The sequence below is a fragment of the Ornithorhynchus anatinus genome, chromosome X1 (assembly GCF_004115215.2).
Source record: "Ornithorhynchus anatinus isolate Pmale09 chromosome X1, mOrnAna1.pri.v4, whole genome shotgun sequence".
In the NCBI taxonomy this organism is placed as follows: Eukaryota; Metazoa; Chordata; class Mammalia; order Monotremata; family Ornithorhynchidae; genus Ornithorhynchus; species Ornithorhynchus anatinus.
In genome coordinates, this window is record NC_041749.1 from 93,051,525 (window position 1) to 93,073,772 (window position 22,248).

The 22,248-nt window shown below is 42.3% G+C and overlaps 1 non-coding gene across 1 annotated transcript; it reads right to left on the bottom strand.

The window, feature by feature from the left end:
• Window positions 1-21,799: 21,799 nt before the first annotated feature.
• Window positions 21,800-21,937, bottom strand: LOC114806733. Its single transcript, XR_003754795.1, has one exon. It is a non-coding gene; the product is annotated as a small nucleolar RNA SNORA7 (small nucleolar RNA).
• Between the last annotated feature and the right edge of the window lie 311 nt (window positions 21,938-22,248).

The following is a 22,248-nucleotide window of genomic DNA, read 5'->3' on the forward strand; positions in this document are numbered from 1 at the left end:
CATTCAAATATTTGAAGATCATTTACTAATTCACCCTCAGCCTTTTTTTTCTCCAATAGGGGTTTTCTCTAGACTAAATAACTCCTACTCCTTATCAGAGAAGCATTGTCTCCAGCTGGCATTTTTAGAGAGGTGCTAAGTTTAACTTTGTGAGCCTGTGATTCTAGGGGTGGCCACTCACAGCAGATAATATAGTGATTTATGTTCAACTGAACATGGTTCAGAATTATTCTTCTTTGATAATAAAAAAGTTTGTATTTATACTGGTGACATAATAACCCTCCAATAATTCTATTAGAAAGGCACCAAACCATTCTATGGAATTCTGAGGTGGGTTCTATAGTGCGTTCTATATCTATTTTCATGGAAGATGTGTTCTAAGAGAACTCATTTTTTCAGTGGCCATGCACTATGGCAGTTCATACTAATATACCCCTTGAAGAAAAACATCGCTGAAACCAGTGATAGGAATGAAAACAGATTTTCTTACACTGGGTTGTCATGTTCCCGGCATGAATATGAGAATAAAGATATTTATATGCTAAGCTATTTCTACAGGCCTACCCTGCAGGGTCTCAATAAACTTGACTAATTTAACTATTTGTCAGCAAAGCCAGAAAAGGCAAAAGAAAACAAAGACAGCAATGATTTGAAGATACAACATGTGCAGTGTCAAGCTAGATCACTTATGACAGTCTTGGCAATTAAACCTGAACCATTTGATTGTTCAAAAGGGAGAATTTGTCTGCTAGGTCTTGGATAAGCTCAAAGTGCATGTTCCCTGAATGAAAATACGAAGGCTATCCCAAGAAGCCTGCTATCAAAGGTAAATCTGCTCACACCAGGTCTCAGCCTCATTCCAGTGCTTGGCAGATGTAAGCGCTTAACAATTACCATGATAGTAACAATTATTATTATTATTATCATGATGGGGATCATGGTGAAACAAAGACAACAAAGCAAAGTAAGATAGGTTCTTTTCTATTAAATCACCACAGCAATCTATTTAAGCAAATAATTTGCCCTTAAAAGGAATGACACCCTTCATTCCAGAGGTGTGAGCTCAGTATATCTCTCCTGGCAAAATCCAAAACAAAACAATCAAACACCCTGTGCTGGCCAGGTCATTTATCCAGTTTGCAGTGGTGGAATCTGTAGAACTAGTTTCAATACTAGAAAGGATTAGCTTTGGCACCAGGTCAATCCTTAACTATTGTATTTCTCCTAATATCTCTGCCTATCTCCCAAACATCTATAGACTGTGAGCTTGTTGTGGGCAAGGAATGTGTCTGTTTGTTGTTCTGTTGTACTCTCCCAAGCTCTTAGTACAGTGCTTTGCACACAGTAAGCACTCAATAAATATGATTGAATGAATGAATGAATGAATAGTTTTGGAGAACAAGCTTGGAAAAATGCAAGACGAGTAAATGAAAATATACATAACAAAGAGCACAAGAGTAGGGTCAGGAGGCCTGGGTTCTAATCCTGCCTCTGCCACTTGCCTGCTGTGTGACCTTGGGAAAGTCACAAGTTCTGTGGGCCTCAGTTTCCTTATCTATAAAATGTGCTTTGTCCATAGTAAGTACTATACAAATTAGGATGAAATACATGTTCCCCCTACCCCTTAGACTGCGAACCCCTTGATGAACATAGGCTGTACCTGATTGCATTTATCGCAGTGTTAGCACACTGCTTGGTACATATTGAGTGCTTAACAAATACCACAAATATTATTATGGGATAACTCTCTTGCACCCTGGTTTCCCCCAAATTCTCCCATCCAGTGTCAGAGTCTGCCTGGGACCTGTTTTGTCAGTCAGTCAGTCAATCACATTTATTGAGTGCTTACTGTGTACAGAGCACTGTACTAAGCTCTTGGGAGAGTACACTATAACAATATAATAGACACATTCCCCACCCACAACGAGAGTACAGTCTAGAGGGAGAGACAGACATTAATATAAATAAATAAAATTACAGATGTGTACATAACTGCTGTGAGGCTGGATTGGGGTATGAGTAACAGGAGCAAGTCAAGGTAGCACATAAGGGAGTGGGAGAAGTGAAAAGGAGGGCTTAGCCAGGGAAGGCCTCTTGAAGAAGTGCCTTCAATAAGACTTTGAATGTGGGGAGAGTCATTGTCTGTCAGATATGAAGAGAGAGGGTGTTCCAAATCAGAGGGAAGATGAGAGTGAGAGGTTGGCATCGAGATAGACAAGATCGAGGGGCTGTGAGTAGGTTAACATTAGAGGAGCGAAGCGTGCAGGCTGGATTGTAGTAGGAGAGTAGTGAGGTGAGATAGGAGGGGCAAAGAGATTGCTTTAAAGCCGATGGTAAGGAGTTTTTGTTTGATGCAGAGGTGGATGGGCAACCACTGAAGGTTCTTGAGGAATGGGGAAACATGGCCTGAACACTTTGACACTGGGGAGGGATATCCACCCTTCAACTTCATCCCCAAGTGGGAAGCTAGAAGCCTTTGAATCTACACCTGCCATGATTTATTTTCAAAACAAAAATTGAGCAAAACTGTTCATGTGATATTAAAATAAATATGAAATTTAGGGTCTGTGTAGACCTTTTAGAATTATTCTTAGTTTGCTTCAATTTTCTTGCCTTCTGATCCTTTCACTGTTCATCAGCAAAGAATAAGTTAATGAAGGAAGAAGTAAATCTCAATCCAGTCAGTTCTGTCATTTGGGTAGCTCTCTTAAGTAACGTTTGACTGGGGAGGAGGTTAAATGCCTGGTCCAAGGGCCAGGATAAGAGAAAGTTTGGCCTCTGCCAGAGAAAGACCCTGTTTCTTGCTGAAGAAGACCCATTCTGTACCATAGAAACTCTGGCCCTCACTAGAGGGCAGAGCCCTGCTTGAGCTGAAAACCCTAGGGTCAGCATGAGCATAGTCCCTGGAATATGGCCCACATGAGTCTTGAAGGCCTCATGTAACGTGTGGTGCAGTTGCCACCCAGCCTCCAGCCTCATATGAACAACAGGGCAGATGCCAACAGGGCAGGAATTCATTCTGACGCCAAATCATTTTACCTCAGTTTCCTCTTTGTTGTAAAACATTTTATTTCTGCAGATTTTGGGGGGCAAAATCCTCCTGATCCATGAGCCTTTCTTATGACTTGCTTGATCTTTAACACCTCTATGTTCTGCAGAGGAGGGGGATATTCTTAGTCAAACAAAGCCGGCCAAAGTATATGTTGGCATACAGGCTTTATTTCTGGCCTAATCTAATTTCTCTTAGGCCCAGAATCGATGGGTAAGTGCAGATTTGCAGGGGTTTACCATTAGCACTCACCTACCTAACTGTCAAGTTTAGAGTCCAGCCAGGGGCTACCAAAGTCACCAGTACCAGTTTTGTTTCCAGTTTTGCATCCAATTCCTGAACTTCCAGGCCCAGACTTTGGTCCCTTCAGCTTTATTTGTGACCTGATTATCTTAAATCTACTCCAGCACTCAGTACAGAGCTTGGAACTTGGGAAGCACTTTTAAAATGCTACAATTATTCTTGTGAGTGGACCAGGATTCTTTTGGGGAACTAGTCTGTGCCCCAAATCTCATTCGTTGGGAACAGTTTCTCCTAACTGGGTCTTATCCATTATCAGCAGAAAACCAATAAGGATCTGCATATCTGCTACCCTATGTTTACTGTCTTATCTGAACATATTACAACATTTGGGAATATGCCAAAAGAAATAGAGACATGTTTGAAGCTGGCGACTTGCTTTTTAAGTCACTGATGTTTATAAGGCCTTAAAAGCTCTTCTCTGTCTCTTGTGTAGCATGAAAAGAAATCAACAGAATTACTGGCAAAAGAGCAACATCAACAAATCAGAGTACTCCCTGCTAGTTTCCATCTTGCTGCATTTCTAAACCAACATCCATTGGAATCTTCTATAGATAATAAAGTCCATGAACAAAGTATCATATTTGAATGACTGAAAAGATAACATAAAGCCTAGCATTAAATCAATCAAGGGCCTATTATTAAAATCCTTGTGCAGACTTTGGGCTGCAGCAAAATGACCACTATTCATTATCCATTGGGCAAGAACTGTTGCTTGAAAAAAGAAAGTCTCCTACTCTGAAATGAGAAGGCTGTTCAGAAAAAAATATTCACAAAATTATCTTAACATTGCAAGGGTAATGGAGTTTCAAGATTAATAAGAGTGTTTCTTTTTAAAAGATTTGTAATTCCTTAGAGTCATGAAACCAGGCACATGCAAGTACTACTACTACTAATAATACTTCTTGTGATTTAAATAGCACCTTTCCTCTGCAGATTTCAAAGCACTTTCCCACATAGCATTTAATTTAGTTTCATAATACCTTCTTTGATTGAAGTCCCCCAAAAGGAAAAAAAAAGCCATTCTCTGCCTTTGGATTTGGATAAGTTCTGCAAGTGGCAGGTCATGCTAATCCTTTTTTTAATAAACAAAAGGGATACAAGGGCACCAATTTCTAAGTGTGGATTTCCCAAATCTAAAGACAATATTAAGTTGGAGCAATGCTTTTTGAACATTACTTCTGAGAGTTTCACTCAGATGGCCCCCCCATCCTGAACCATCAGAGCACCTGCAGAAGCAAAGGGGGAAAGAGGGAAAGAGTTTGAATGAAGAACTAAACCCTCACCAGAACACAACAAACTTTCAGAGTCACCAGTCCCTTTACACTAAAGAGACCCAACATTTTAAAAAAAGAAATGGACAAACTGATTACCCTGTCTCTCTTGTAAGGTAAACATATCTAAGGTGCAAGTCAATAATCACCTTAGTGTGAAGTTAAGATGCCACTGGTGGTATTGGCATCACTGATTTCAGAACAGTGGGATAGATGCCATTCGAAAAGAGATTATAGAGCAATGACTGCTTCAAATAGGATGATCCTGGGGCATGGTCAAAAATTATTCAAGCTGATTGTTTTTAAGATTTGTGCACACCCTCCCATTCAAAAGAACCAAGGAGAGATGCTGAAGTCAATGAGAGAAATTGAAAATTTGACAGGTGAGAATATTGTTGAAAGGCAGTAGGGCTGGTAGAATGAAGGAGAAATTACTTTTGGGTATTATGGAGAGGGAGGACCTCAGTAGGCTAATGTTTCATACCTGAATATCTGTAAGTCGGTAGGCATATCAGAATGTCAGGCAGTCAGTGGTATTTATTGAGCACTTACTGTGTGCAGAGCACTATACTAAGCTCTTGGTAGAGTACAATATAACATTATAACAGACACATTCCCTGCCCACAATGAGCTTACAGTCTAGAGGGATTTTCCTCCTAGCCTTAGGAGTAATTATAATTGCTGTGCATATACATTTCTTTTTTCAAAAAGAATCATTGTAACTTTGACCCCAAATTATGTTACTCAGTTAGTGAATAATTATGGACTGCTGATAACAAGTTTCTCTAACTTTCTTGTTGGTAGGCAGATACCAAAATGATGAGATGAGTTTCCTCTCAAAAATATGCAACAGTCAGATCTTTACTCCTCCCTTCTTCCTTCACTCGTCCCTTCTCCCTATTATTCCCCTTCCCCCCACTATACACACACACACACACACACACACACTCCTCCCCCCATCAGCGCTCCTGCATTAAATCCCTTCCCCTTTCTTATTCCAGCCCAGCAGCCCCAGAAACTTTAAACTTTAATGGTCCTGTCAGTTAGAAGTTAGGCAGAGTACTTCTTCCCTGCCTTGGGAGATACTGTTCCCTTCTGTTTTGAGTGTTAATCACCCACCAACCTCCAGGCACAATTTTGCACCTCATCAGGGATTGGTTAAATCTTAGACTACTTTCTTGAAAGGAGCCAAACATCCTAATTATGTATTTTCTTGACAGGAGTCTAATGCATTTCTGAAGGAGTCAAGCCCAATGAATAAAATACCTCTAAAGTCTTCATTTCACAGGTAGAGGTTCACATAAAAAACACTGAACATTCTTTAAGAGGGTAGAGTGGAAATAATCCTCAATAACTGCAAGTTATGATTTGGTCAATAAATCGTCATGAACCTGGAATGAGCCATTTGGTCACTGACAACTAGGTATTTTTTCCTCTCTCAGTGGGAAAATGCAAGAAATAGTTTAGTGAGGCTTTTCATGTTTCTCATTCCTATCACATAAATATCCCAAAACTTCCCTTCCTGAAAATGATAGAAAGTTAAGGCTGCTCAGGGATATTTCCCACTTGCAATTTCTGGGCATTTCCACAGTACTTGACAGGCCTGTTGCTCTACCCTCAGCGAAAATAGCATGCTCCGTGGCAACCCCAAATATATACAAGGAAGCTTTTAAAAGAAACCCCATTTCATCAAGAATCCGATCTTAATTGACCTTGCTCTCCTCTTTCCCCTACACAGAGACTTGGGGTGGGTGATGGGAAAGAAGGGCAAGTAAGGATAGCTTGGGAGTGTTTACTGAGGGGAGAAATCCAGCCCCATCCCTTCAACCACTGCTCAACATCTCTAGAACCCTGCTTAGCCCTAAAGAGCCTAAACAGTGTGTCTGGTGGCCTGCTGGGATGGCATGATAGGAAAGAAAGGGACAGTTAAAAAAAAAAAAGAATGCCCCATGGAAAAGGAAGCCCTTCAAAAATAGCTTTGAAGGATGTGGAGGTGCCTTGTCAGCCATCAGTCCGTAGTGTTTACTGAGCACTGCTTATGTGCAGAGCACTGGGCTAAGCCTTTGGGACAGTACGGTTCAATAGACTTGGTAGACATGATCTCTGTCCACAAGGAGCGGCTTGGCAAAGCTATAGAGGAAGGGCATTCCAGGCGGGGGGAAAGTCAAGGACAATGGCTCAGAGGTGGGAGAGTTGAGGGCACAGGACAGTTAGGAGATTTTCTTGGGAAGAATATGGCTTATTGAGAAGCATCTTGGCCTAGTCGAAAGAGCATGGGTCTGGGGGTCAGAGGACCTGGGTTCTAATCCTAATTCTGCCAATAGCTTGCTGTGTGACCTTGGGCAAGTCACTTCTCTGCACCTCAGTTCTCCTGTTCTCCCTCCTACTTAGATTTTAAGGCCCATGCAGGACAGGGGCTGTGTCCAATATAATAATAATAATAATGGTATTTGTTAAGCACTTACTATGTGCCAAGCACTGTTTTAAGCACTGGGGTAGATACAAGGTAATCAAGTTGTCCCACGTGGGGCTCACAGTCTTAATCCCCATTTTACAGATGAGGTAACTGAGGCACAGAGAAGTTAAGTGGCTTGCCCAAAGTCACACAGCTGATAAGTGGCAGAGCAGAGAATAGAACCCATGATTTCTGACTCCCAAGCCCATGCTTTTTCTACTAAGCCATGCTGCTTCTCACTATCTACTCCACCACTTACAACAGTGTTTGATGCATAGTAACAAATAGAAGAAGAAAAAGAAGAAGAAGAAGGAGAAAGAAGAAGAAGAAAGAAGACAAAAAACAGTAGTGGGGAGGAAATCACAGGACTGTACACCCAGGAGAGGGCACAGTGTATTCCTGGCATGAAAAAGGTTGAGGGTGTTAGGGGAGGATAGAGAAGAAAAGTATAGCAATGAGAGTCATACATTTTCAATTCATGATGTTTTAATTGGGATTTACATAATCCCCAGTACTTACTGAATATAGAGGGAGATTGTGTTCTTCAGCACTTACATTTGGTGGGGCACAATTCTCTTTTGGCAGGGAGTGATGAGGAGGAATTCACATCATTCTTCTAGATGCTCTGAGCCATTGGTCGAATTATTATTCATGTGCTAGAAAATAGCTGGGAGCTGTGTCAGGGTTATTGTAGGGGAACTGGAAATGATCGAACACTGTGTCTATTATTCTTCCTTTGAAGCTCATCTGTAGCTTCCCATAATCTTTAATGGGAGTTTTATGTGTGTACCAAATGGATAGAAGTTCTCTAATTTGAACTGTTTCACTGATTCATGAGTGGGATTCTTGAAGAGTAATTTTGTCTGTTCACAACATGAGATGATCCATCTTCTTTTTTTTCCCAAGTGGATGGTGCTAGTTGTTTCCTTTACAGTGTTCATACAGGGCTATCTGGCTATGCCAGAGGGAGGATAATTAGCTGGTGAAGTGGGCAGTCCATGCAGATCATTTAAGATGAGCAAAACCAAGGCTATGTATTTTAGAATTGCTTATATTTCCCTCTTAGGGTGGGAGACTACCATCAGTCACACTTATAAGGGAGAGAAGGTTACAGGTGAACAAATAAATGATATTGGAGGATGAAAGATTTTGCGAGTATGAATGAATCCCAACAGCTTTATTCAGCAGACCCAAATTTCCCAGAAGCTGGAACATATGCTTCCTGCAGGACCCAAGTCTAAAAGGTCAGAGTGAGGTAGTGAGGGTCGATGGGGAAGGGTGGAGGGAAGAGAGCTTAGTCAGGGAAGGCTTCCTGGAGGAGATATAATTTCAATAAGTCTTTGAAGATGGGAAGAGTGCTGGTCTGTTGGATATGTAGAGAGTGGGTGTGAGCATGGGGTCGATGGTGGGTGTCACCCGTCGCCAGGGACAGGTTCTTTCGGAATTGGTGCGGCGAGAGAGAGAGAGGCCGGGGATGGAAAACCTGAGTTTTGTATAGAATTTATTCCGTGGGGCGAATTGAATTAATTAACTATTTAGACGTGACAAATCAGCTTTCCCTTTTGGGAGAAATATGGTGTTAAAGCTTCCCTAATGGGAGGAATACACTGGTATGTTACTTGCGTGTGGCCGGACACCTGAGCCCACTTATGATTTACTCACAACGTGGTGAGGCAGCTGGGTCCCACCATGTGCTCGCCCCACCCAGGAGGAATCCACCTTTGCGTTAAATACACTTATGCGTTAAACATTAATGAGTTACATACACTTATGAGTTACATACACTTATGCGTTAAACCCAGTTATGCGTTACCCACTTATGGTTACTCGCACTTGGTGAGGCAACTATCTCCTACCATATTCACGTCCCACTGGGGAGGCACCCACTTAGACATCAAATCCACTTATGTGCTACTCGCACTTGGTGAGGCGGCTAGCTCCCACCCTGTTCACGTCCCCCTGGGGAGGCACCCACTTAGACATCAAATCCATTTAAACGTCACATACCCATGCTGAAGCATCTGGCTTCCAACCCCACAAGTGCTCAGCAGGACAGAATACTCACCCATCCCACGGCTCCTCACTTGGTGCAGGCAGAGCGGCCTTCTCACGCTCTGGACAGAGGCGACCTGCAGCCGGCTGCTGCAAGTTCTCTTCCTCCGCACAGAAGGTTAGAGGCGGCAGGTATTTATCACCTGTGCCCTTAGGCCATTCTAGCTTCTGACCTCAGTTTATCCAATCTCTGCCCTCCCCCCTCCTCCATTCCTAATTTGATTGGTACAGGGGCGAGGGGCACCTTCTGTATTCCCATCTTGGGTTGTCAATCTGACAGTTTGGGTTGTGGGGGTGATATTCCACCCTCACTTCAGAGTTCCGCCTGCTGGCTCAGGAGATCACGAGATAGCATTTGACCTTGAGATGGTCTGTACCCCAGGATCACCTTGGGACAGTGGGTGAGGTGAGAGAGAAGGACAGTTAGTAAATTGGCATTAGAGGAGTGAAATTTGTGGGCTGGTTTCTAGTGGGAGAGGAGGGAGGATAAGTAGAGGGGAGAGAACTGATGGAATGCCTTCAAGTCGATGGTGAGGAATTTCTGCTTGATGTGGAGATGGATTGGCAGCCATTGAAGGAATTTGAGGCCGAAATCTAAATAAACCACTCCCCCTTGAATGATCTGAAGATCATCTCTTCCTTTTCCAGGTGAAGTGTTAAAAATATAGCAAGAGCTTCCTTTTGAGAAATAGAAGATTGCTAAGGATTTTCTGATATCATCACATCAGAAACAACAACCAGTAGGGCTTATCAAATTATCACATGGGGTTGGGTGGCAGTGAGGGGTGCACAGTGGGAGCTGTGGTGACTGATCAGTGTAGGGGAAGAGAAGATTAGCAGAGAGAGCCAGCGTGGGACAGTTTGGAGCTGGGGGGCTGGGGGAGCAGGTGGGCCCTGGAGAGATCCTACCACAGGGAGCTGGGAAGAGACCACTTCTATCGATCTTCCTCCCTGCCACTCCTTCCTCCAATTTTTCTGGGCCGGCTTACTCCCCAGCCTTTAGGCAGCACAGATGTTTGTTGATTCATTAGAATCTGTTGCTGCAAATGCAGGCATTTTCTATAACCAACCAACAACCACACAGCGTTAATAAAGTAAATAGAGGATATTTGTACATCACAACAGCACCTTAATGTATGCCCAGAAGAAGCCGTCCAAGTCGATGGTATTTTTCTTAACCTACTTAATGAGGAGTTATGTGCTTTCAATTGCAGTATAAATGCTGGTATCTTTCTTTTTCCTTAGGGGTTTAGTGGTATGAGGTATAAATAGTGTATCAGTAAATGAGAGAGACCATTTGACTCTGAAGCATTGGAAATATTTTTGAGTCTGCTACAATCTCGATGTGGGTGACAGATGTGTTCATTAGGCCAGTCTTTACTCACCAGCAAGATTCTAATTCTTTCAGCTGATAAATCATTAGTATATTATTTTGTTTGTTCTCCACCTTATGATGTGGAAAGGACTAAGCGATGCACTTTCCATAGGCCAGAAAGGAGAGGAGTTTCTTCCTATGTTCCTGTTTCCTTTCCCTATCTGTTATTCTCCCATTCTATCAGACTGTGAGTCCATTTGGGACGATGACGGTGTCTGACCCTATTAGTTAGTGCTTAACAAATACTACTATAATCATCATCATCATCTTCAATGGTGTGTATTGAGTGCTTACTGGGTGTAGAGCATTGTACTAAGTGCGTGGGAGAGAATAACACAACAGAGTTGGTGGACACGTTCCCTGCCCACAACAAGCTCACGGTCGAGATAATAAGATGATGATAATATCATTATTATTATAATTATTACCTCTTTTGATAATCTTCCATCCATTCAAGTTTAATTCAGCTCTACCAGAGAATGACTGGGTCCTATATGACCTGTGTTTCCTGATTTTAAAATCTGCCATTATGTGACATTAAATGTAACTGGATTTGTATAGCTCACTTTTTGGAAAGAAAATTGCTATTTTGGAACCAGTTTTGCCCTCTATAATGATAATAACATAATGGTCTTTGTTAGGGCTTACTATGTGCCAAGCAATGTACAAAGTGTTGGGTGGGTATGATTAGGTTGGACATTGTCCCTGTCCCACGTGGGGCGCATAGTCTGTGGGAGAACAGGTATTGAATCCCCATTTTACAGATGAGGAAACTGAGGCACAGAGAAGTTAAATGATTTGCCCAAGGTCACACAGCAGACAAGTGGTAGAGCCAGAATGAGAACCAGAATGACTCCCAGGTCTGTGCTCTTTCCATTAGAGCAAATTGCTTCTCTGGTATTCCAAGAGTCAGTTAGGACATGTCCTTTTATTGCTTTGCAGAAGTGCTGAAGAGATAAACCAGGCACCCTCTCTCACCCGGTCTCTCTGTGACCAACAGCTTTATGTTTCCCCACCATGTGCCCCTACTGCAAAAGTTCAGAGTCATTGGCAAAGTCACAGACAGTGGGCTGCAGAGTAGCAAAGTGGGGATATCAGGGAACATAGAGGAAAGAGAATGGATTAATAATGAGGCCAACCTGGGAGGGGCAGCATTGGTAAGAGGAGAACGGAGAACTTATGTGGGAGTGAATCTTTGAAAGGCTTTGGAGAGAGACTAGGGGAGGAAAGGACTTATAAACATATGGAAGGAAAAGGTTCCAGGCCTTGTGAACTGGGAGCCAGAGAGAAGCACAAAGCTAATAGCTGGGCTGTTCTGCTTGTACCCTCCCCTGATTCTGAGGATTCCCAAACTCTTTAACATCTGGAGAAAAAAAAAAAACCTCAGTCTTATTTCCGACGTACTTCTAGATCTGACTGTAAATACAATCTTCCATCCACTTAGCAAGCTATGAATCACTAGAGAGCCACAATAAAAAGCCCTATCCTCTTTGTGGGTGGTTTCTGGATAGTGTTAGTGCTGAATAAATTATGCAGTTTGAGAGCCAATTCGTTCCATAAATTTACATCTAAAATAATTGTTTCTGAAGTGTTTTTTTAGACTGTTACAGCAGTTAAAAACTGTGTAATGTCTTGTGTCTTGTACCTCATATAAAGTAAGAGGGTGAGATAAACTGAAACGTTAGCTGAATCTCTGCTGGTGCACTAAACATGGTCAGAAACAGAAATTTTAGGGTTATTGCAGGCCATTCAGCTCCAGTTTCCCCTTTGGGTGTAGGATGGTACTATAGTCCTGTGCACTGCTGGGCATGGAACAACTCTAAGATCCGCCCACACTTAAGCATTCCCTTCTCTTGATAGTAGCAGCCCTGACTGATGACTTTTTCATCATCGGCTGCTGTAACTTGGGAAAGCCCATAAACTCCCCTACGAAGAGGAATGATCCACAGTTATGTCCTCGAGGAGCTTATTCTCCAATGTGAGAAACAGGAACAATAAATCAATCATTAGGAGCCAACCGTGACTCCATGTGCTATGTACCAAGGAGGTCGAAAGTGAACATGGATCATTGGCATTTGGAATAATGTGGAAAGTTCAGGTTTCTGCATCTTAGACAAGGTATGGTAAAACTAGAAAGGGTGAAGAAGATCAAGATGATCCATGGGATGGAATTCATTGAGCACCCACTGTGCTCAGATCACTGTTCCAAGAACTTGGGAAAGTACACGAGAGGTAAAAGACACAGTCCCTGCCTTTGACAGAGAGACAGACACAAAGTGATTTACTGAAAGGTTATAAAAGGATGGAGAGATGGATAGGTGGATGTGTAAATGCTTAAGTAGTAGCCTTTGTAAGCTGATCAGTATAGAAATGCTACAGGTGGTTGTGAGTGTATGCTTGTTGAAAGGGTAGTTGGAAGACAGTAATCTGGGGAGGAAAATTAATTTGGGAAAGCAGTGTGGCATAATGACTAGAAAATGGACCTAGGAGTCAGAGAACCTGGGTTCCCTAATATCATAATTATCATTATAGAGAAGGTGGGACTTCAAAAATGCTTTGAAGGTGGGAAGATCATGGGGCCTTGACAAAGATAGGCTATAAGGTTAGTGCTCTTTGTACTAAGCAAATGAGACTGACAAGGAATTAGAGTAAAGTTTACAAAATTACCAAGAGTGTGGAAGGAGCGAACATAGAATTACCTTCCCCCAAATCCTACATGAAGACAAAGACGTATCCATTGAACTTGAAGATGGTAAATGGTGGTATTTATTGAGCACTTACTGTGTGCATAACACCATACTAAGCATTTGGGAGAGTATAATACAAAAGTTTAGGTATTTATGATCCTTACTCTCAAGGACTAGGGGGAAAACACACATTAAAATAAATCACAGGTGAATATAATTATTAGTATTTGTTAAGCACTTACTATGTGCCAGGCACTCTACTAAGCATCTGGGTGGATACCAGCAAATATGGTTGGGTCCCTGTCCCACGTGGGGCTCACAGTCTCAATCCTCATTTTACCAATGAGGTAACTGAGGCCCAGAGAAGTGAAGTGACTTGCTAAAGGTAACTCTTGGACCCATACTCTATTCACTACACCATGCTATTTCCCATGTACATATGAGCTGTGTGACTGGCTTTTGGAAGAGTGAATATGTACGTAAGTGCTGTGGGGCTGTTGGAGGGGTGAATATCAAAAGTGCTTAAGGTGAACAGATCCAATTGCAAAGGTGATGCAGAAGGGAGGGCTTAGACAGGGAATTGAGGCCTTAATTGGCGAATGACTCTTGGAGGGGATATGATTTTAGTAGGATTTTGAAGACCGAGAGAAGGGTGACCAGTCATATATGAAAGGCCAAGGGGTCGGCAGCAAGGATGCCGTGATAGTAGTACAGTGAGAAGGTTAATAGTGTTAATGGAGCGAAGTGTGCGCGATCAGTGAGGAAAGGTAGGAGGAAGAGACCTGATTGAGTGCTTTAAAGCCAAGGGGAAGAAGTTTCTGTTTGATGCAGAGGTGGCTGAGCAACTATTGGGAGTTTTTGAGGACAGAGGAGACATGGACTGAATAGTATTAGAAAAAAGATCTGTATAGCAGAACAGAGTATGGACTGGAGAGGAGAGATAAAAAAAGGCAGAGATGTCAGCAAAGAGGTTGATGCAGTAGTCAGGGCAGAATATGATGACTACTTGGATCAGCACAGTAGCAGTTTGGATGGAGAGGAAAGGGCAGCTTTTAGACATGTTGTAAAGGTAGGACTGACAAGATTTTGGGACAGACTGAATATGTGGGTTGACTACTGTGTCAGCCTTCTATCTGACCTCCCTTCCTCCTCTCTCGCCCTGCTCCGGTCTATTCTTCACTCCGCTGCCCGGCTCATCTTCCCGCAGAAACGATCTGGGCATGTCACTCCCCTTCTTAAACAACTCCAGTGGTTGCCTATCGACCTCCGCTCCAAACAAAAACTCCTCACTCTAGGCTTCAAGGCTCTCCATCACCTTGCCCCTTCCTACCTCTCCTCCCTTCTCTCTTTCTACCGCCCACCCCGCACGCTCCGCTCCTCTGCCGCCCACCTCCTCACCGTCCCTCGGTCTCGCCTATCCCGCCGTCGACCCCTGGGTCACGTCCTCCCGCGGTCCTGGAACGCCCTCCCTCCTCACCTCCGCCAAACTGATTCTCTTTCCCTCTTCAAAACCTTACTTAAAAATCACCTCCTCCAAGAGGCGTTCCCAGACTGAGCTCCTCTTCCCCCTCTACTCCCTCTGCCATCCCCCCTTTACCTCTCCGCAGCTAAACCCTCATTTTCCCCTTTTCCCTCTGCTCCTCCACCTCTCCCTTCCCATCCCCACAGCACTGTACTCGTCCGCTCAACTGTATATATTTCCGTTACCCTATTTATTTTGTTAATGAATTGTACATCGCCTTGATTCTATTTAGTTGCCATTGTTTTTACGAGATGTTCTTCCCCTTGACGCTGTTTAGTGCCATTGTTCTTGTCTGTCCGTCTCCCCCGATTAGACTGTAAGCCCGTCAAACGGCAGGGACTGTCTCTATCTGTTGCCGACTTGTTCATCCCAAGCGCTTAGTACAGTGCTCTGCACATAGTAAGCGCTCAATAAATACTATTGAATGAATGAATGAATGAGAGAGATGAGTTGAAGATAATGCCAAGATTACAAGCAGGTATTTTCTGTGGTACTGGGAGAGTCTGGTAGGTTCAAAACAAACAAAAGGAAACACTTCTCCACCCAATGAGTGGAAAATGTACCAAATAGCAAATGATTTTTTAATCAATAAAACTTTATAATATGTACAATAGATATCCCAGTCCAAAAGACAATAAATGTCCAAGGTCCCAGCCCTATAGCACTTATGTACATATCTGCGATTTATTTATTTATTCATTTATTTATAGTAATGTCTGTCTCCCCCTCTAGACTCTAAGCTCGTTGCGGACAGGGAATATGTCTGTTATTTGTTATATTGTACCCTCTCAAGTGTTTAGTACGGTGCTCTGCACACAGTAAGCCCTCAATGAATGCAATTGGTTGATATCCAAAAGATCAATTTTTGATATAATAATCGGGATATTTATTAAGTGATTACTATGCGACAAACAGGGTACTAAGCACTGTGAGAAATACAAGATAATCTGTTTGGACACAGTCCCTGTCCCACACGGAGCTCACAGTCCAAGTCAATTAATCACATTTATTGAGCACTTACTGCATGCAGAGCACTGTACTAAGTGCTTAGGGGAATACAACATGACAATATAACACATTGTCACAACGAGTATACAGTCTAGAGGGGAGACAGACATTAATATAAATAAATTATGTATATATATATATGCTGTGGGGCTGGGATGCGCTAAGTAAAGGGAGCAAATCAGGGAGATGCAAAAGGGAAAGAGATGGACCTTCCTAAGGCTTTAAAGGTGGGGAAAGTAATTGTCTGTTGGATATGAAAAGGGAGGGTGTTCCAGGCCAGAAGCAGGACATGGGCAAGAGGCCGGTGGTGAGGTAGAGGAGATCAAGGTACAGTGAGTAGGTTGTCACTAGAGGAGCAAAGTGTGCAGGCTGGGTTGTAGTAGGAGAGTTATATTGTTATATTGTGCCTAAGTGCTTAGTACAGTGTTCTGCACACAATAAGTGCTCAATAAATGTGCTTGACTGACTAGTGAGGTGAGTTAGGAGTGGGCAAGGTAATTGAGTGCTTTAAAGCCGACGGTAAGGAATTTCTGTTTGATATGGAGGTGGATGGACAGCCACTGGAAGTTCTTGAGGATTGGGGAAATGTGGACTGAATGTTTTCATAGAGAAATGATCTGAGCAGCAGAGTGAAGTATGGACTGGAATGGGGAGAGACAGGAGGCAGGGAGGTCAGTAAGGAGACTGATACAGTAATCAAGGTAGAAAAGGCTAAGTGATTGGATTATCGTGGTAGTAGTTTGGATGGAGAGGAAAGGGTGGATTTTAGCGATGTTGTGAAGGCTGAATCAGTAGGATTTAGTGATAGATCGTGTGTTGAATGAGAGATAGGAGTCAAGGATAATGCCAAGATTAAGGATTTATGAGACAGGAAGCATGGTGGTGCTGTCTACAGTGAAAGAAAAGTCCTGTGGAGGACAGGGTTTGGGTGGGAAGATAAGGTGTTCAGTTTTAGACATGTTAATCCTGAGGTGATGGGAGAACATCCAAGCAGAGATGACTTGAAGGCAGGAGGAAATGCATGACTGCCGAGAGGGTGAGAGACCAGAGTCTAGGTAGGAGGGAAACAGGAATTTAATCCCCATTTTAATGCTGGTGAAGCCGGTATTAAAACCCAAGTCCTCTGACTCCCAAGCCTGTGCTGTTTCCATTCGGCAACATTGCTTCTCAAAAACAGGTAGGACCCTTATTCCTGTTAACTGCCAAGTCTATAGGAGTTTTTGAGTTCTGAAAAGATTTCAACGTATGAGCCACTGACATATACAAAACAACTCTGAACTAGTTATTTTGGAACTCACTTTAGAAACAAGGACTGCGTTGACTTTTCCCCAAATTTCCTAGAATAATTACTCTTGGAAGAGAAAATACTTTAAAGGATGCATTTCCAAAGGACTATATTTCTTAAAATCCTCAGTGGTTGGAAACAAGAAAAAAAAAGTCGGGGGACAAAAATCATTTGGGAAAAGAGGGTTTTGGCTTCTGGGGCAGTGCAGGAAAATCCCTGACAAGTTTTTGTTGTCAGTAATGACCCTCCTGGGTTACAGGAGTGGAAAGCTAGAGCTACCCGCCAATCATTCAGTAATGTTTATTGAACACTTACTAGCTCAGGTGACTTGGAGATAGAAGAATAGTCAAGCACTTAGTACAGTGTTCTGCACACAATAAATACAATCGAATGAGTAGAGAAGCAGCATGGCACAGGTATGGATGGTTGCTGATGTAGATGATGTGGTATATGATATAGATGGAACGACAACCCTTGATGAAAAGTTGAAATTCACAGGTAAAGCCATATTCCTGCTACAGGTCAAGATTTTCAACCTCCTTTCCAACCAACCAATCCATCCACCGGTTGGGTTTATTAAGTACCACGTGTCTGCTGTGTGACCTTGGCCAAGTCACTTCACTTCTCTGTACCTCTATTTCGTCCTCTGCAAAATGTGGATTTAATACCTATTCTCCATCCTACTTAGACTGTGAGCCCCATGTGGGACCTGATTATCTTGTATCAACCCCAGCGCTCAGAACAGTGTTTGACACATAGCTCTTCACAAATACCACTGTTGTTACTATTCTTATTCTTACAGTTCTGTGCACATAGTAATCACACCATAAACACTACTGATTGGTTGGTTACTCTGTTCATTTTCATTGAGGGTATATCCAGAGTCAGACAGTCTGAGATGAAGAGTTCTACCACCAGAACAAAATGGATGCCAAACTGGTAGGCATCCAGTATAGAAAATTCTGTGCCAACTGAACTAAGGTATATTTATTGATTGATTCATTGATTGATTCAAACCGGAACCCCGAAGCCAAAGAACATAGAATAGCCACATGTATGCGGGACCCTAACCATTAGTCAGTTGAAAATAGTTTTGCATTCTTACGTTGAACTGCACCTGTTTCCTGTGCCTGCCACTTTCAAATCTGCACAAAACTGTCAATAATTAAATTGTCACTTTTTAACAAATGACACCAATTATCCTTCCTCACTACAGCCTCAGTTAAATAAAGGCCAGCAGGCCAATCTTTATTAATGTGTTCCCAAATGCTCTGTTCCCAAATTAAATAAAAAATATCTTTACAACTGAGGTCATTTCAGCCTGTCAGTTTCCATTCATTTTAATTAAATGCTGATCTGGGGCTTTTTTTTTTCCTTGGCTGAAAATTTGGCTTTGGACAATTTTATTATTAGGCTGGAGATAGGTGGATATAAAGCACCCAGTCTTTCCAGCCACTGCACAGTTGCCAAAAGTAAATCAAGCATACGAGTACATATGAAAGAAGTCAGCATTCCCAACCTAGAGTGATGTATGAAAACAGGGGATATTCTGCTTGCAGGACTAAGCCACCAGGGGTGACATTCATTTAAAAAGTACTGCCGTGTGGGGGATTGTATTTCAATCCAGGTCAGTATATTAGGAGAACCTAGATTCCGCTGTTCCTCACATCAAGAAAGTAGGAATATATGATCTGGATCAGGGACCCCTAAAGTTTAGGCCACAGAGGCTGTCCCCACTTCCAATAGCACCCTTGGCTTAGCCTGCCATGTACCTAACATTGATTAAAGTAGAAATTTGAGGACCAGTAGGTCAGATAAGTTGGGAGTGGAAGCAGCGTGGCTCAGTGGAAAGAGCACGGGCTTTGGAGTCAGGGCTCATGAGTTCGAATCCCAGCTCTGCCACTTGTCGGCTGTGTGACTGTGGGCAAGTCACTTAACTTCTCTGTGCCTCAGTTCCCTTATCTGTAAAATGGGGATTAAGACTGTGAGCCTCACGTGGGACAACTTGATTCCCCTATGTCTACCCCAGCGCTTAGAACAGTGCTCGGCACATAGTAAGCGCTTAACAAATACCAACATTATTAAGACACACTTGTCCATTAAGATCTCCATTTCAGCTCTGGTTTGTAGTTAAGCCAGCTTTTCAGGCAATACTGGTTTAGTTCACCCCAAAGTTTTGAAGGGTGAGATCAGTTTAACACACAGCCTAGGGCAAAGGGACTGTAAGCACATGCAAATAATCACTGCGTTCTAGTTCATGACCCTCTCTCGCACATGACTTGAATAAAGTTTTCCTTTGGACACAGAGAAGACACCAGTTGAGGGTAAAATTCACCTAGATGTGTGTGTGTGTGTGTGTGTGTGTGTGTGTGGCTGAAAAGATTCTCTTGACTTGGTAACTTTCACAAAAGGAAAAAATGAGTCTCATGGTATTAGTAATATATATTGAAATAGTGACCAAAACACTTTAAAAAGTCTTTAATTTCAGACATACAGAATGAAATTTTTTATAGGCTGATTGACTCCTCTTTCCTTGATAGAACTCCAAAATGAATTAAATGTGTTTGAGTCAAACCCAGCAACTCAAGCACTTAGCAGCCATTTGAATACTCTGATTATTATTCATTTAATTATTTATAGTCCTTTTGTTTTTATTATGTGTAGCTACCTCTTGTATAATCTATGGTGTGCTTGACAAATCATAACTGCTTGTCTTCCCTATTAAACTATAAGCTCCTCTAGAAAAGACAGAATAGTTTTTCTTTGGCAGTATGTCCCCAAGAACAGTGCTCTGCACAGAATAGGCATGTGGTAAATGCTGTTGATGATAGCACTTTATAGTGCCATGTTTTAGTAAAGTAAAAGTTGTGAACATGGAGACAACAGCCAGTGAAAAAGAGGAAAGGGCTAAACATAGAGAAGCAGCATGGTGTAGTGGATAGAGGAGGAGCCTGGGAGTAAGAAGGTTGTCGATTTTAATCCCTGTCCGCCGCTTGTCTGCTGTGTGACCTTGAGCAAAACACTTCACTTCTCTGTGCCACGGTTACCTCATCTGTAAAATGGGGATTAAAACTGGGAGCCCCACGTGGGACAACTTGATTACCTTGTATCCCATGCTGCTTCTCAGGAGCTCACCATCTCGTACATGCCAAAGGGATAGTTATAGTTTCTGGCCATTAATCTCTTACTCAGGACCTCCTGCAAGAGGTTTTTCGTATTTTTCAGAGAGAGAAACTAGGTAATTCAGTGAAATGGATTCCTATCTATCTGAACAACCCTTAACAATCTTTTCCCTAGTACACAAACCAGGAGAGGTGGCTAGTTGTAAGTTTGCATTTCATCAGGGTGGAGAGGTGCTCAGATGTCTACATTAGACACATTGTCAATAGTGTTTCACCAGTAGATACTAATGGGTTGGATTGGTTTCAGAATTTCAGATAGCCTTCCAGGAAACAGGGAAAAGTCTCTGAGTCAAAGTAAAGATGAAAAACTCCTTTTTTGGAGAAAGTATAGCTATGACACATAAAAGATAAAACCCCAGACAGAAACTCAGATGTATGTCTCCTAGTAGAGTGATTTCTTTTGGAAAACAAAGAGATGCTCTCTCTTGCAAAATTCTGAAAAGTAAATAGGGGTATAAAAAGTACACATATTGCTGTTTGACAATAGCAGTTCTAGTAATCATACCAGCCCTCTATAAAACCTGAAAAGACATCTGTCTGAATGCCAAATTGGCCTGTCTTGGTCCTTTTGGGGATTATAAACAGGAACAAATAAAAAGAATTTAAGGAAAGATGCCCTATTTCTAGCCTTTATTTTTCAATAGATATTAATTTTTCAGGACCCAAACTGGTACCCTTTGTATGCACTAAACTCTTCAAATAAGTAACCCAATTGCCCTAAACATCACCTAGTTAGACTGCAAACTCCCTCTAGACTGTAAGTTCCTTATAGAGAGGGAACATGTCTACCAACTCTGTTAAACAGTACACTGCCAAGCATTAGTGCAGCACCGCCCACACAAGTGCTTAATAAATAATAATTGTGGTATTACATATTAAATCATATATTAAATATGATTGATGCTACTACTGGGTAGTAAATTACTGGGGATGAAGCTCTAAAAATCAAGCTGGCAAGATGCTCTTAGTAGAATGCCCAGTTGTGTATCTGTGTTTGTCTCTTTGGGAGAGAAAACAATTGAGAGGTGGATTGTATGGTCGTGAATAAAACTTTCAGCTGGGTTGCTGTCAGACCCGATGTGGGGTAATCATCTCGGAAGAAAAATCATCTGGATAGTACAGGTCAGGAGGGGATATTATACAGAGCAAAGGATAATGCTTGATCTTCGTTAGCCTAAGGGAAACCTGACCTCCTTCCTCCTGGAAAGCAGAATGGCAAGTTTTGTGTTTAAATTAGGAGAGCTGAAATATAATGCATGCTATTTGTGAGAAATATAAAATACTAAAATCATCAGCAGATGAGAAAATTAAATAATGGAAAATCCAATAAGAGTGAAACTGAGGTGACAGATTTGTCAATAAACCTTTCTATTTACCTTAAAATAGGACTTGTCTTATGCTGTTGAGTCGTCTCTCACCATAGCGATCCCATGGACACGTCTCTCCCAGGACGCCCCACCTCCATCTGCCATTGTTCTGGTAGTTTATCCAGAGAGTTTTCTTGGTAAAAACATGGAAGTGTTTTACCATTGCCACCTTCCGTGCAGTAAACTTGAGTCTCCCGCCTCGACTCTCTCCCATGCCACTGCTGCCCAGCACAGGTGACTTTGACTTGTAGCAGATTGCCTTCCACTCACTAGTCACTGCTCAAACTAGGAATTGAATAGATATGCTTCTGCTTGACTTTCCCTCCTGTAGTCGAGACTGGTAGAGTATGGGAAACTCTCCAGGTGTGGTACTGAGGGGGGCAAATAGGACTAAAGATATCAAAACCCCTAAACAAGGAATCATGAAATACTCACTGTTCTCCCAGGATACAGAGCATTATATTGGGTCAGAGAGGGTCAAATCTGGGTTTATTCAGTCAACAATAGAGTGAAACTGATTTCTGTTTTCCATAGGCTTCTTATGTCTCTCAATCAACCAATCAATGCTGCTTATTGAACACTTACTGTGTGGAGTTTGAGTTGGGAGATGTGTTCCCTGCCCACAGCAAGGCTTCAAGATTCAGGGGATTACTTACCTCTGCAATTCACAAACCTTCCAGACATCATTCTCC